Source organism: Ambystoma mexicanum, chromosome 12 (assembly GCF_040938575.1).
Source record: "Ambystoma mexicanum isolate Mex_15411 chromosome 12, UKY_AmexF1_1, whole genome shotgun sequence".
Taxonomy (NCBI): Eukaryota; Metazoa; Chordata; class Amphibia; order Caudata; family Ambystomatidae; genus Ambystoma; species Ambystoma mexicanum.
The window spans coordinates 681,370,626-681,387,590 of NC_090936.1; positions in this window are offsets into that span (position 1 = coordinate 681,370,626).

Sequence of the window (16,965 nt, forward strand, 5' to 3'; positions counted from 1 at the left end):
GGACCATCGTCTATCTGCCCTTGTTGAACCCTCCCTGTCTCGACGCGCCTTCAAACACTTGTGTCTATGCACGTTACTAATCCCATCTAATGACAGACGCATGCACACAAACACTCGTTTGTAATAGTGTTTTTACCTCGATTTTTATAGTTATGATTCGCAAGTGATTTTTGGGTGGGAATAATCCTTTTGAGTGGGCTAGCATGCATATGGCTGTGGATTTAGTGTGATCATTGAAGTGAGTAATTCAAATGAAGTTCTGATGTCCATTCTATTCTTTTTCATTTCATTTGGGTGACAGGTATCTCCTCCCCTTTTGCCGCTGCCATCTGTATGCCACTCCTGCAGATGGCTTTTACTCCCGACACCTGCTGCTTCGAGTTAATCAGTGGAGCACCATTACGATCTTATGGGACGATCGCCAATGGGCCACATGCCCTTACGCAGTACTAGTGGCTAGGAGCAACATATCGACCTTTCAGCTGGACTAGTGCCTACCTAATGGGACGGCCCTGCGGTTCTAGGCGCTTCCATGTTGCCTTTTTGAACGTGAATGTAGCCCCTGTGTACCATGAAGGAACAGGGCGTCACACAAGAAGAAGCTGGTCATTTATTGCGGATGCAGCCCACAATAATGAAATATATTTTGGAGTTCATGACCTAATGGCTGTATGGGCTTGGTGATTTTGTTGTGCATTAAATTTCTATTCTTATATTAACCGTGTAGCGTTCTTCTTTGCAAGTAATGTAGCATATTCCTATTTGTGGAGCGATGTATTGTGAGAAGATCTGCATTGGGTTCCGGCTTCTGAGTATAGTTGCGTGGTACTGTACTGGCCGCGTTTGCCTACGAAGCCCAGTGTGGTCAGGGATAGGGGCTACCATTATGACTGTTTTAATGATGTCATGCTCAGGGGCGGGGGATTAGCTTTTGTGTAACAGATGCCGGTCAGCCAGGTGGATTGGTGGAATGATGTGATTATCAGAATATGGCTGGTCACAGGTGCCTGTGTTTGCGTGCGTTTCTTGGAGGGAGACTGAGGTCATGTCCATTGGAATAGCTTCTGTATTTGTGCCATCTGTGCCCTGCAGCTCCCATTGGCCCCTCTTGAGATGAGCCTGGCTGCTCAGTCACTCTGCCAACTTGTGTGGTACATGCTTATGCTGATGGTTGGTTTGTTTACTGGCAGGAGTACAGGGCTGGTGCAGTCTCACTCAGGTTACTGCTTTGATTGTTGCCTTACACTGGTGTCAGTCGATGGGGGGGCCTGTTTTTGTTTGTCTCATATTTCAGTTCATGTTGCTGGACTTGAACCTTCACATGCCTGTGCTGCATCAGTGCGGCAATGGTGCCATGGCAAATATGGATGGCCACTCACAAGGCACTTGGAGCCCCTAGATTCATTTGTTCGTTGGCATGCATGGGTGACTTGTACATTTCACTGGTTGCATTGTGTGACTTCATTGCACCTACGAGGAGTTGTGCAATGTGGCCAGGGAGTGGTGTACAGGCACTCAGTAGGGCCGTTTACGGTTGGTTCGTGATGCCGTACTTCTCACCATGGCGGAATGGTACTTTCCGCCATGCTTGATGGCGTTAGGTACATGTCCGCTAGGGTCAGAATTCGCGTACCGTTGCGCCATGGTGGTAATTACGGTTTGGCATGGCGCGCGTGCGCGTACTTGGTGCAGTTAGCGTTGGCGTTCACTACGGTGTCGCTAATGGCATCGTACTTTACGGTGACGGGTCATAATCGCACCGAGCGCTATTCGATGGCGGTATTGCATTTCCGCCATTGTTTTTCGATTTCTGCCAGGGTCGTAATGAGGGCCAGTATCTTTAGCTGGGAGCCTACCTTTGTATTGATGAAGGAGGCTCCATGTGTTTTGTTCATATTGTGCAATCCTTTTTTTCGGATATAGGACCTCTTGATGGGAGCTATTGAGAATAGTCAATCCCAGATTTTAAGCACCAAATGGTGATGGGTGGAAAGATTACAATCAATCATAACCAGTGGGTATCATTCATGTTTTTTCTTACCTCGTTATTTAGCCTGTCTTTGAAATTGCATGGTGGGCCCAAGCCTATGGAAATGAGTCTTAGGACTGACCTGCTGAGCTCTGTCCCCTGTACTTGGGAATACAGGCAATTCCAGATGTGTTCACCTTTGTTTGCACTGATTAGTGACGTTCAGTTTTATTCCCTGGGCACATTGATTAAGCAAATCACTCCGGGTATATCTCCTCCCATTTAAAGAGACTGGCAAAAGAATGATCTGGGCACACCCCTTCAAATGATTCTGTAAGGGAATAGATGGACTGAAAACAATGGGGTGGTAAGCTTCTCAGAGGATTTTTCAGCGTTAATGATTTATTCAAAGTTTTAAACCTATCACTTAAGGTTTGTATAGGGCGTCTCCCTAAGTGGGACCCCTTTGGGCATCTGGGGGGGCCTTTCCCCTTTGTCCACAGAAACAATTTGCATGGTGCTAATGGGGCCATCAACACCAAAACATCCTGGGGTTGTATGTGTTTCCAGACAGTGAGCAGGTGTTCTTGCACATATGGTTCCAGTGTTTCTTCTGGGGTCCTGGCGAGTATTCATTTGCAAATGCTCTCCTTCTGCAATGAATAGAAACTGGCAAGAAGGATCCCCAATGGTTATGATTGATTTAAACCTTTGCATCCAATGCTTTTTGGTTGCATCACTGAGTTGTTTAATGTGGCATGGAATGCCAAAATGTGGTCCCTGAGCTTGGTGTGCTAAGGTTTCAAGCTACTCCTCATTGAGGACAACCAAAAAAGTGTAAGCATGTCTGGATTGCTTGTGGTGCTGTACGAAGAGGATGTGTCCTAGAAGTTTGGGCTTAACTGCATCCTTAGACGTGTCACAAAGATTGATTTGCCTATGGTTTTTCCCATTATCTAATGACAGAGGACGGCTGAAACCACTGGAATGATTAACTGCGCAGAGAATGTTGCCAGTGGTTAGTATTGATTCATAGCTTTCCAACCATCATCAAAACGACTCTGCTCATAAGGCGTTGGAATTGAATGCAGGCTGTGGCTACTTTTCCGTGATAATGGTATATTTAGTTATCACTACCAATATGCTTTAAAAGAGAGCAGCCATGTACTAAGCATTTCCATCAATGTGGTAAGACCTCAGAATCTATAGAAAACTACTGCTTTGCCCACCACCGTCTGTGCAAGGCTAGCCCACGGCCTGATAACACAGGAACAATGATCCACCAGCGAGGAGACTTTACTTCTCTGGATACTCATTTAACCTATGCTTTACTTAGCAAAAACAAAAGATCAATTTCTGCTTTCAAACTGGGAGTTCATGTGTTCAGTTATGATCTTGGGTTGTTTTCTGATTCTTTTTTCTTAAGTTAGTATTCCACAGGGAGTTTTCCTATTCTCACCCGAGGATAGTACTTGTAAGTTCTAAGCTGTACACTATGGCTTCTATGATCATATTGCCTACCTATATTTCATCGCATTGGGCATTTGGTGAGGCAAATTACCCCATGAGTGTTGCAACTGGAATGGCTAATGTAAATAGTGTCATTTCTTTGCTGAAACTCTTTTTCTGAACTCGTGAAAGCACAATGTGCTATTTCACCACATCTGAAGTGGCAGCTTAACATGGACGAGCCCAGGATTCTTTTATACGTTGTCCCGCTCTAGCATTTTCTGTCATGTTTCTCTCAGACTCAAAAAGTCAGAGGGTCAGAGATGGACGCTGCATTTTGGGCCCTGGATTATCTGTATAATCCTTTGGTTCTCATGAAGCTATTTTGGCAAATAATCACTGTGTCTATTGCATTTGTGAAGGACTTGGTGTGGAGATTGTACTTTCAACAGTTTATGGTGAGGTCTAGAATACTGATTTCCTGGGTGATTTACTGCACAGTTGACTTTAGGTGCTTAGTGCAGAGATACTTCAATTTATGAATTCGTCTACGGTTCTTAAGTAACCTGTACACACAATGAACATTTAATCTATGTACCAACACCATTTTGTCAGGTTTTGGGGGTATAGATTAGAGGAAAGAACAATATGCCCATCAAACTCTTCACGATACAAGTTTGCCATGCTGTGAGTACATTTAGGACCCAGTCAACAAAATAACTTAGAGGGATGAAGTTCCAACTATCACAGATGATGCCAATAACTCCAAGACCCCGAAAGAAAGTTCAAGGGTTTGTATTTCGTAAATGGTCAAAATGGCTGTAGGGCTTCATATCACCCATGCGCTCTCACCTCTCTGACCCTGGCTTCCCTAACCCCAGGTCTGACCACTAGCGATTGGTGGACCCGACTATCTAAAAGATAGTTACAGGTGTGGACCTAAAGGCCAGATCTTTATCTGTCTGGCTCCCTCTGAAGTTCTTTTAAGGGGCTTCTAACGGAACACTCCCCAGGTTTTCTCAATAGGAAGGATGGTTTTCTTGTGCTTGTAACAGACACCCTGGTCTGTTCTCTCACCCACGTGCCCCCTCTCCCTCCTTTCCCTGATCTCACTATTCCTTCTGTCACACCCACTATCCTACTCTCACTCCCCTCTCTCCCTCCTCTGCCTTTTTTCACACCTGCTGGTCTTCTTTCTCTTCTCTCCCCTTCTGTCCCTCCAATGTCTGCACTCTTCTCCCATCGCATCCCTCCATACGATCGCCTCTCGCCTTATCCCTCCCCTTCTATATACCACTCTCATCACCTCTACACACAATCCGCTCTATGTGCCCCTATGCCCTTATCTTACCATACTCCTTCTGCTTGTCCCTTCAAACTACCCCCTCCTGCTCCACTCTGCCCTCAATAATACCCCACTTGCACCTTGCACTTTCTCCACACTCTCCTACCATACGCTCTCTTTATCACTACCTCTCTCTCTGTCTGACACTCTGTCTCCCATTCACTCTGCTTTTATAGTGTTATCTTCCTGGTTCTATCGGCCCCGCCATTGGTTGCAGTGCTCACATGACTCTGTTGGCCAATGTATGGCTATTCTTTACCCATGGGCTGGATTACACAGGTACAAAGCTTGAAAAACCGTCTAAGGCCTGACGTCTTCTCAGTCTTCGTTGGCAGGGTAGCAGCAATGTGTTCAGGGTGATAATTTTCTTGATGGTTCTCTTCATCTGCTGGTGAGTTTTGCCTCGAATTCATTTTGGGGAAGATGTATGTGTCTCTTCTGCTCCCCTGCAGTCTTGTCTCACTCTCAGTTCATGTTCTTTTGCCCCATCAATCGGCTGCGGTCCACCTGGATTGGTATGTCAGGTGTTGGGTGTCTTGTCTCTGATTGGAAAGACACATTTCAGTCCATTCCATTCCTGTTTACAATTTATTCCCCTGTTTCTGGTCTTAAGGTCTAAGTTTTCTGGGTGTTACCCGTGTGTTGCTGTCTTGAAAAAGACAATGAGAACTCTATCCCGAAATAGTACTGAGAGGCATCGTATGTTGGAGGGTGGTACTAACATTAACCTTCAGGGCACATGATGCAGTTTTAAAGGGGATGGTAGCTGTTTTTATGTTGACTTCTAATCTTGTGGTTCTGTTAAAAAATATAAATATAAGAGAAACAGAAGTATTGCTTAGTCTTCAGGCACAAAGGCCAGTAAAGGTTCAGGACCAAGGTACAGGTCCAAGCGGAGGGAGGACATTTAACAATGTTCTGGACAACCCTTAATGGCTGATATCCAGTAGTTTAGAGTGATATTTCTCTCTACATTTTCTTTCTCAGTTGAAGTGATCTTCTCATTGAGAAAAAAAGAAGTGAGATAAATCCATGAGAAAAATGGTGATCTGGACTGGGCATTGAACTGTAAGTTGTCGTCAAGTTGGCAGCAGTCCTACTGACGAAAATGCAACTATCAGGATAAAACAGCTCCTCCATTTCTGACTCAGTCCTTCATTCCTTTGTTCAGAAACAAACTTGAAGAAGTATTTTGCAAATGCAAACAAAGTGAAGTCACATCTTAACTAAAAAGATAGTTATCAGAGTGCTTTCTAGCATACATGAAGACACTTAAAAAATCAGGAGCTGCTTTAAAAAATAAAATCAATTACAATGCTGCATAAGCACAATATAAAACACTACATACAACACTAAAGAGTGGCTGAAATTGCCATTTTGAATAAGGTCGCCATTAGTCCACGAGTTTATTTCCTCCTGTTTTTTCATAATAGCATGGGGGGCAACAGAGAAAGTGATTATGCTGCAAGCAATATGCAGTCTATCACATTTTGAGAATGTGCAGAATGTGTCTCAGCTGAGTTTACAAATGCTGATGGCAAGTGCAGTAGGCCACTCCAATGGGCAATATAACTATTAGTAGACAGGACAAATGCTAGGATGTTAAGATTTTTCGAATGAGCTTCAAACGTGTGCCCTGCATCAAACAAATGACATGGCCACCCTACAAATCACAATGAATCTTATTCCACAAAAGAAAGAGCTAAGTTATGATATGATATGATATTTTATTTGTATCACGCTCATACACACGTGTTTTAGAGAGTGACGAGGCAAGGGAAGGGAACAAGGGAGGACAAAAACAAAGGGAAGGGAACAAGGGAGGACAAAAACAACGATCTTACTAGGCCCATTGACATTGAGAACGCGCAAGTGCAGGGGAGAGGGAAGGGGGAAAGTGCAAGAGAGAGGGGGGAGGTGGAAAGTGCTGAGCAAGGGGTAAAAAGTACAACTGGTAGTGCAGCCAGCAAGGTGGCAAGTTCAAGGTTTAAGGCGCAGACAGGGTGTGTCTGATAAGTGCAGGTAAGGGTACTGTAGGGTTGCAGATACAGACCAAAGTGTAAGGGTTGCCAGGAGGCATTGCGGGTGTGTGGCTGGGTGGGCAGGAACCTGGGCCCAAAATCAGAGGGTAGCAAGTTGCACGGAGCCGAAGCAGACAGATTAGCATGGGAGAAGAAGAGTGAAGGCAGAAGAAAAGAGGAAGGTCTTGAGGTGCTTGCGGTACCAGAGATGGTTCTCCTCAAGTTTCAGAGTGACAGGGAGGCTGTTCCAGAGGAAGACCCCAGCCTCTGGAAGCCCCAGCCTACGTTCTATTTTCACAATTGGCACCAGCCACCGTGGCACTGCAAAAGAGCAGCAGAGGGAGAAGGAGAAGCTGTTGGGAGCATAATTAATGGAGAGATGTGTGGAATCCCGCAAATGGCTTGAAATGCAATGCAATTCTAGCCTTTATTGCTCTCATTCAGAGGTATCTGATTGGCAGAAGTCTGCTTCTCATTTGTTCATTGGGTTCAACATGTCACAAAATATGGCAGTAGATATAATGAACACATTCTAAAATATTCAGTTTGCACAGAACAGTAATTCTATAGTAAATGAAGAGAAAGAAGAAAAATCTGAAAAAATGAGTCTGGCAAAAGGATACAAGGTATGACCTTAATAGCAGCTTTGGTGGGACACTGAATGGAAACAGGCAAAAGGTGTGATCTAGGGAAGAGGCTGGTTGGGTAGCTGGTGTTTATCACTGCATAAAGATAGCAGAGGCTGGAGTGGACGTTGGATTGTGAAAGTGAGACTGAGAGCCCCAAGGTGAAAATAGATGACAAAATAAGTCCAGTATACACACTGTTCACCCATTTTCTCCTCACAGCTTTAGATCACTCTACCCATTTTAACAGGTCTCTTTCCCTTCCTCATGATGTGGACCTGGCTGCATTTTTGCAGAGAGCAGCCTTCCTTATTTTGCTCTTTCTATCCCACCATGTTTTACGGTGGCTGCATTCCTGGGCTTCTTTAATGCTCACTCCAGCAACAGGAGACATGGGCCTATGCTCTTATCCCTATCACCACCCCCACACTCATGGTAGGAAACTTATATGCCATTTAACATGCAGTTTACATTTTGATCTTTCATCTCAGTGCAGTCTAACATTGCGGTAAAACGTTTTCTGTACACTGTCCTCCCTAATGTCCCTGTCTCTTTTTAATGGGTGTATATAGTGCATAAGCAGCTAACTGGCTGGACTATTGAAAGGGGTTGAGCCTCTATCTTGGCTCACCGCAAACTTCATCCAGATGAAGTACCACATGTGATGAATCTGAGGATGTCTTCCCTTCTCCCCTAGGGGGAGACCTTTCCCATGGGGACAGAGTGGTGCATTCACAGTAAAATAGTCCTGGTGCTCAGAGGGAGAGTCACATGGGGAAGGAAGCCCCATATGGGTTTGCCGATGACTATTCTCAGGGAATGCGATATTCTCCCACCTTAATACGTTCAATCCCTTCTCAAAAACGACCCTCCCACCCCCATAGGTACAGCTAATGTACTCTGTTACAAGGTCAGTCACTTTAATCTACCTGAAAAACCTAAAATACAAGAGAATTCTAAGTTGGATCTGAGTTGAAAATGAGTCCTGTGAAGAAGATGATCATGGAGAGTCAGAGAATCACTCTGAAGAAACAGAGAGACCAGTCAAGTTTTTATCGAGATCTCATTTGCTTGAACAAATACAGCTGGCCAGCGCAGGAGTTTAAAAGGAACTCAGCTGACAGAGGATGAATGATCCGCTGCAGAGGAACTGCAGGACACCTGCAACAGGCGGGCAGAGAGAAGATAAAGGGGACGAAGCTGCAAAGCTAGAAGAAGGAGAACCCGAACGCGGTCCAAGCTGGAGGGACCTTTTGGGTTGCTGCCGATATGTACCTCCGGGCATCACCAACTACGGTGTTCTGCTTGCAAGGAAGGATCTGCAACCGGGTAGAGAGAGACGCCTCGGGAACCGCTGCAGACCCCACCATTCATCAGAGAGCTGCCAAAGCCTTGAGGAGCAATGCAGAGGCTGGGGAAATGCTGGTACTTGTCAAGAGGAAGGAAACATGTACACAGGTTTACCAAAAGGCGTTGGAGGTCCCAAGGAGCAAAAGGGTAAATACAAACATTGTAGAAAGAGGGTCTGGGGCCCTGAAGGGACATTGTGAGTCTGAGACCCACGCCCACAAGGAAATGAAAATATAAGTGGGTTGGGGACCATGGGAAACCCCAAGCAATGAAAATTATCTAACAATATTGAAGCCTTTGGGCTGAAGTGCACTTTACAGATACAAAAATAAATGTAAAAAATATAATTAAAGGTCAGATGTATGTTTGTCTTGTATGTTTTTCTGATGAATAACTTCATCTGTTGTCACCTCCAGAGGGAGTTGTTGCCTTAGAATATATAGAGACAATGCCAAGTTTCATAGCTTTGCCTGTTGTCACCTTAGGATATATAGTGGTCCTACTCTGTTAATGAAAACCTGCACTTTGGCCTGTGTACATGGGCTTCTACACTAGTATTTTATAAAAGGGTGGGGACCCTGAGAAACCCCAAGGGAAGAGAATCATATGTTTGGCCGGAGAGTGAACCGAACATTTATGATGACAAATTGAAAGTCTGTTATCAGCACTCAAATGAGAAGCCGAGAACAACCACTATAAGAGAATCAGGTGTTAAACAGGAGCATGAACCAAACACCTACGATACCATAAGAATAAGTAGAACAGAGGAGTCATGTGTTTGGCAGGAGAGTGAACCAAACATATATCATACTGAATTGTGAATCTGGGACTCGCACCCATGTGAGAGACTGAAAGGGTCAAGGACGCTGGAGTTGGGGAAAACAGAATCCTATATCCTATAACAAACTGGATCAAGTTGAAAAGACAAAGGGTTGTGAAGCTAATCAACATATCCTTGTGGATTGTCCACTGACATTTGATTAACAAGATAAAAGAGGCTCAGGAGCCAAGAAAGAACGAAGAGAATAACTCTAGGGGGTAAAGGAGCATAACCCTAGTGTGGAAGTCTGACATATTTCAACATTGTTTATTTCATCACTTTTATTACCAGAAAGACTGGGAACTTTCCTGTTGATTGAAAACACAAACAATACATATTACGTTGAGAAGAGACAATCCTTGCAGTTTTTTTAGATTATTAGTGTTAGGGTCAGAAGCAGGTTTCTGGACATGATAGTGACAGACTCTTTATTTTCGGACTTCCTGAAAATGTCACTAGTTTCTTTTGAAGTAGGGAAACCACTCTAAACTTTAGGGATGGAGAGGCATTTCTCCAACCTTTTCCTATCTAATAAAAATCGATACCCAGAAACATGCCATCATTGGGTCTGAGCCTTACTTGAGCACCCTTACACAATCCCAGCCTAGATTGTTGTATGTAAGCGTGAGTTTGACTTTGCAAAGCGGTTTTTAATCTGAGAAAGTGAGACAAAATAAGGCCAGTCTGTGTGGCAATAGACCAACTGCAAAATTGCAGTTCTATGCCTCTCTTTTTACCTAGTGTCACCAAACTACTAAAAGCTCACAGTTTGGCTATATCTCAAGGACGCTGCATATTGATGTGACCATGAGAGGGTCAATGGCAACACTGATTTGTTTTCACTCTGACAATCCATCCAAGGACGATTAACCAATCTAGTATATGTAGTGCCTGAACATCTGTGATTGGCTGGACTGTGGAAATGGACAGAGCCTCTACCAAATCTGCCCTAGATTTGTGTATGGTTTATTTTCTTGAAAGTCATTCCTTTCTGTTGCGAACAAGTACGACTGTCCCAATTGCACATATTTAGATCCAAAAATAATTTTCGGTTTGACTGACTTCTTGCTAGTCTGGTTGAGTATGACCTTAGCAAGAATGTATGTCCCACCTCTCTTTCCAAGTAGCTTGCTTGGTGAACCATTGATTGAGTGTTGATATAGTTTCAGATTGTGTAGGTTAAAAGAGTGCCTTCAACTACAGGATGATGATTCTTTCTCATTGGTAATAATGGCCTCTTTGGCCCTCCCGCCAGAGAAATGTAAATTGCAAATAAGTAGGTTAAGAATGTATAGGGTAGAGTCGCAGATGGGTGCGGTCTGGCTCACAAAAGCATATGCTAGGTACATGAGTTTTCACCCGCTGCACTGCCAATGCAAGGAGGCTGCAACCCAGGCCTCTGAAAAGTAAAGGTTAATCTGGTTTGACTTGGCAGATCGCTCACGTCCAGCAAAGTAACTATAGATCAATATTAATTTAAGTATTGTCATCCACTAGTGATACAGTTTCATTTTCTTGTGAATCCATCCAAGGATAGCTCAATTTATCATGAATAAGGTTTATTCAAATTCTGGTGGCAATGCCTGCTTGCAGCCGACAAGTGTTTCGACCATAGGTCGTCTTCAAAGCTGCCATATTGTACATAAATGTTATAAGGATTACATCATCAAAGATATTCAAGTTCCAAAGTTAATAAATAATAATTCACCGCTGCATACCATATTCGTAAATGTGTGGCCCTCAGGCATAGCAAAGTAAACAGACAGAAAACACGGAACATAGATCAGGCATTTATTATTTAAGCAATGTTTGATTCATTGACAATTTATTAGATCTTAGATTCTCTTATTGCATCTGTGCTGGTGCTATAAGTAAATCTTGTCTTACACAGGGGATTTACTGTTGACTGTTTTGTGGCACACCTTACAAGTATCCCTATTCTAGGTGGTTATTATCTGAACCCACATATGCCTTTGGTGTGCGCTTAGGTAACTTCAAAATGATTGTAGGCAGTGTTTTGATAGATGGCAGGCAATTATAGATTAACGTGATGTCCCCATGCAATATCACACTGTATCTCTCCCAGTAGTGAATTAGTGCCTTCAGATGGTGATGGATAGTATCTCTACGCTTATATTCTAGGTAAGTATATTTGGTTGAGTATGCTGACTCACCATGGAAGATACGCTTTGGTTCTATGTACAATAAAAGAGTAAAGTGTATGGGTATGAAAATACTTAGTACATTGTGCTTTTAAGACAATATCAGTCTTACACAGACTATGTGCCTCATTACGACCCAGGCGGTAAGTTACCGCCTGGGTCGTACCCTTACCACCATGGCCTGCAGTCCTTCTACTGTGTTTGTGGTGAAAAGCCCAGTCCTCACGCGGAGCGGACACGCGGAGTTGGCTCGCTGAGGTGCGAGCAGTCAACTGCAGTCCCTCCTGTTTTCCTGCCTGCCTGCAGTCCTTCTACTGTGTTTGTGGTGAAAAGCCTAGTCCTCACGCGGAGCGGACACGTGGAGTTGGCTCGCTGAGGTGCGAGCAGTCAACTGCAGTCCCTCCTGTTTTCCTGCCTGCCTGCAGTCCTTCTACTGTGTTTGTGGTGAAAAGCCCAGTCCTCACGCGGAGCGGACACGCGGAGTTGGCTCGCTGAGGTGCGAGCAGTGAACTGCAGTCTACTGAGGCTAGGAGGTAAGGCGGTATGAACTTGCAAACAGACCCCTTGCTCCCCTTGCTCTCTAGACAGGAACCTGCCACGGTAAATCCTGAACTTTCCTCTGCTCATCCCCAAGTGAAAAGTCCATCTGGCAGGGTATTAAGGAGCAAATACCTTTGCCTAGAAAAGCAGAAGGATCTCCGCAAAGTGTACACGGCAAGAAAAAACCGTGGGACAAATGTCAATTCTGGCATTACTCCATTGGAAAAAATGACATCTTCGCGTTCCTTGGTGCCCTCGCCTCCAACAATTCCTAGCCCCTTTGAACACCCCCTTGAAAATCCGACCCGTAAGGTCGGGAGTTCCCGAACTGCATCCAGTGTACCAAATGACATTTCGTATGAAGCTCTGGAGGGTGAAACGGGTGAAAACTCAGAGGAGGACTCTATGAATTCTACGAACATTTCTTGTGAAACACTCGATTCTTTGGCTCCAGTACATCCGGTACACTCCGAGCCTTCTGCCTTTAACTCGCATAGTTTTCCTCACCCCCACTCATCTCCGAACTCACCTGGAGGCCAACTGGCCGAGGACCGGTGTGGAGATGGCCTTTGCCCCGCAGCCGCTCCGGTGCTGGAGCTTGAGAGCCCGTCTCCTCGTTCAGGCTCCCCGCCGTCGACCAGAGGCGTCCCGCGGGCCTCCGCCGTGGCGAGTGAGAGTGAGCCTTGCGGAGTCGGAGGACCCCTCGAGGCAAACCTCAGCTCGTGGGCAGCCTTGCCGACAGCGGGCTCTTCTGTGCCTCTCTCTCCATCGGTGAGAGTGAGAGCGCCGGTTCTTCCTGCCTCTAACATCGAGGATCTCGGTCATTCGGGCCACCAGTCGCTTCCACAGGCGGAGGCTCTTGCCTCTCAGGCACAGTCCGTGTCAATCATCAGCGACAGAGATGCAGAGCTCCTCTCTGCTGCCATCTCTCGGCAAAGCCAAGTATCTGGAAAACAGATCGACTCGGCGTCTAAATCCACCTGTTCACCTGAAAATGGGTCCCTGGATGTGGCCTCGGACCGTCAAATGGTGGTAAATACACCAAATGCGGCGATAAGTGAGCTTATTGCTCAGAAGAGAGGTATTGCAATGGCCCTATTGAAAAAAAGAGCATCATCAAGAAGGATCGAAAAGGAGTTGGGGGAGCATCCAGACCACGGTCTCCCCCAAGTAAAAAGTACTACTCACCAGAAACAAAAAAAATGTGACTCAGTGAAATCAACTTTCCAGAACTTTCCGTCATCGCACACTTTTAAAGAATTTTTTTCAAAACAATCAAAGAAGACGTTAGAAACAGACGCTGAACTTTCCGATGCAGAAATGCTCGATGTCCCGTTGGAAGTATCTTCAGCCCTGATACAAAAAGGAAAAGTAGTGGCCAATGACCGGAATGTAGCAGACGTCCAGGGCGGGCTGTTAGATACTTCATCTTCCATCAGTCGGTGTGATAGGGAAGTGTAAGGTAACGTGGCTAACCCTTGTCGAGCGGGCGCCAGATCAGAGGCAATAAACCTGCTCGACGTGGACGTGCCTTCCCACCGATCGGAGAGAGGTGTTCTGGGGAATAATTTATTAATCCCATCAACCATTCCCCCTTCAATGATTGAAATGAATCAAAGAAACCTACCATCCTCAACGTTGGCCCAACTGGACTTAAGAAATAAGCCCCTTCTCAAAGTGGCCCAACCGGTGCCGATGACACAGGGGAAACAAACAACTCTATCGGACTTTCCATCCGCAAAGCAGTCTCTGTATAATGACTCCCCCAAAGACACCTCAACACCGATGAGATACAGAAGACCCAGTGACATGGTAGGTCAGCTACCCAAAGACACACCAACAAAAAAACCAGACTTAGTCACAATCATGTCGGCTATAACAGTGGGCCTCGCGCCCTTTGTGAAATTGTATGAATCAATTAACGACTCAATGAAGGATTCAGTAACTCTTGTCTCAACATTAAATGCTAAAATAACATTTTTGGAAGGTTTCATCACGGCTTTAAGCCAGCAGAATGCTGAGAAAGAAAGACAATGGGACACAAAGCTCAATCGGCGTGAGACCTTAATTACCACAATAACCATCGCAAGCAACTCTGGAGAAAACAAACATAAATGCCAGCCAGAGCACTTGCCTCTGTTTAAACTAAAGGCCATTCAAACAAAATGCGTAAAGGCCAACCAACCTGAAAAAAACCAGCGACCAAAGTCCACGCCACAAACTGGCAAAAAAACAAAAGAAACTCAAAAAGTGCCATTGATCTTTAAAATCCCCAAAGCAACTGCTCCAATTCAGGAAAAGATCTTAACCACGCACATGGCGCCCCAACCATCAGTAAGCCACAATTTAGAAACTGAACAAATCATAATTGAACTTGACAACTCTAAGTCAACTGAACTGGGTTCAATTGGGAATTTGTCACTTCTCGACCTTTCCGTCCATTTGAACGACGAAGAACAGCACTCAGAGTTAAATACAAATGATGAAGACAAACTTCAAACGGCATGCAATTCCTCGCCCTCAGAAATAAACAGAACAAAAATCTCTATGTGTAAAGGGGGGGAAAAAGCAGCAGCGGGTCTATCTGAAAAAGAACAAATTCCTCGGCCCAAACAACATGAAAACTCCTCACAAATGACAAAAACCGGAAGCTGTGACAATAAGGTACCTTCAGAGCCTAGTCTTCGATCAGAACCCAAGGTAACACCAAATCGAGTCTACAAAATGCAACAACTTGTACCGGGGAAAAACTTCCTAGTCTTGAACAGAAAGACGGTTCTGAAAATCTTAAATAGCATACCAGCACTAAAATTTGTAAAAACTGGGGATTTGGCATTAGTTGGACCTTATCACAGAGGTGGGAAGGCGAAATCCTACCTTCATGTGAAAAATCCTCTGGTCCTAACGTGCAAAGATGACCTAACCTTGGCCTTAAATCAAATGGGCTTTTTGCTGGATGAAATTACAACGTCAGAATTACGGGATAAGATTGTCCCACACGTAAGTAACGCAACGGCAAAGCAGCCAAATACTGCAGATCAGTCAGTAGGCAACAGAAGAGTCGCTTTCAGGGAAAAACCCGAAGCTGGCAGGGGGAGATTTAGATCGAGACTCCATTCGTCTAACAACAATACAAACTACCGAAAAGTGCAACATGAAGGAAATTGGAGCTCAAACAACAGACGGGGGAACAATCACAGGTGTCCAGAGGGCACGGATGAAAGTGCTGAGTGGGCTCATAACAAAAAACGTGAACCGTCGGGGCCCTGGAGATGGTTAAAAAAGGTGCTAAATCCAAACGCACAAAATTAACAACTAAAAGATCCAGCGACATCAACCGCTCCTCTACCATTGGAATGCTCCTGCAAAAAAAAGAGCTTTATGTGTTCTTGGAACACGAGGGGTCACGATCACCTGACCAAGCCAGACGCCTTCGACTTAAGCTGCTTCGACATAATCTGTCTTCAGGAGACATGGCTTACGGAACTACCAGTGCTTGACGGATATGATACATACATATCACCAGCAGTAAAAGGTCTATTTGGAAGACCTTCTTCAGGTCTCCTAACGGCAGTCAAAATTGGATCGGCAATTACTATTAGAAAGAAAGTGGCTGAATCGTATGGTATGTTAGCTCTATTAGCTGAATGGCTCCACATAGAAACATCATTGAGCAGTAAAACGAAATCGAATCTTGCAATCATCAATGTCTATTGGAATCCGCAGAGAATATGCAACATTGAATTCTGTGATAACATCGCGGAAACCATAGATAAATTCCTTTTTGAAGAGGCAACAGACTGCATTATAATCTGCGGCGATTTGAACGCCAGAGTCGACCAATTTCCTGCTACGTCCTATCTCTGCCTCTCTGCTGTGAGAGGTGGGCTGTGGTCAGACTTTATGGATTCGAGAAAATTTTACAATGTTGCATTAGCTCGAGGCCATCTCCCCCGAATTCCAACTTGGGAACGAGCCGAAACGTCAGCAACTTTGGACCACATTTACACTTCTTACTCTTTTCTTCCGTTTGCTGACTCTTTCGAGGTATACAGAACTCAATTTAGTGATCACAATCCTTTAGTAATGACCTTTGAATCCGCTCCAACTACTAAGCAAGTATATCCATTTGACGTAGAAGTAACACGAAAGTCGTCTCAAATCCAACTCACAGCGACTAACATCAAGGAAATTATCAAGAAAGTTGATGTATTCAGTACAACTTCCACGGATCAAATGAATAGACCAAACTATATGCCCTTGCTACTGCCCTATATGAAAGAAAAAGGTCCGTGTAGCCGTCCCAAAAGAAAAGGGGTACATGTGTACGATGTCGAACTAGTTTTGAAGCGTAAACAAATGCGCAAATTGAACCGCTTGGCGAAAGTTACCAAAAACCAGGAACTAATGGATTCTGCTAAAGCGGCGACAATATCATATAAATCTTGGTTGAGACAGCATAAATCAGCAATGTACCAGAACGACTCAGAGCAAATGTTGAAGACATTAGCAACGAAAAATCCAAGAGAATTCTGGACCCTGATCAAAGATAAAAATGACGAAACAAATAACCAACTCGTGAATGCCGTATCAGAGCAGGCGTGGATAACCTTCTTTTCAGCCCAATTCGCCCCTGTTTCGAAACTTCTAGAAACTCTCTATGTCGTATCCCATCGTCTTGGG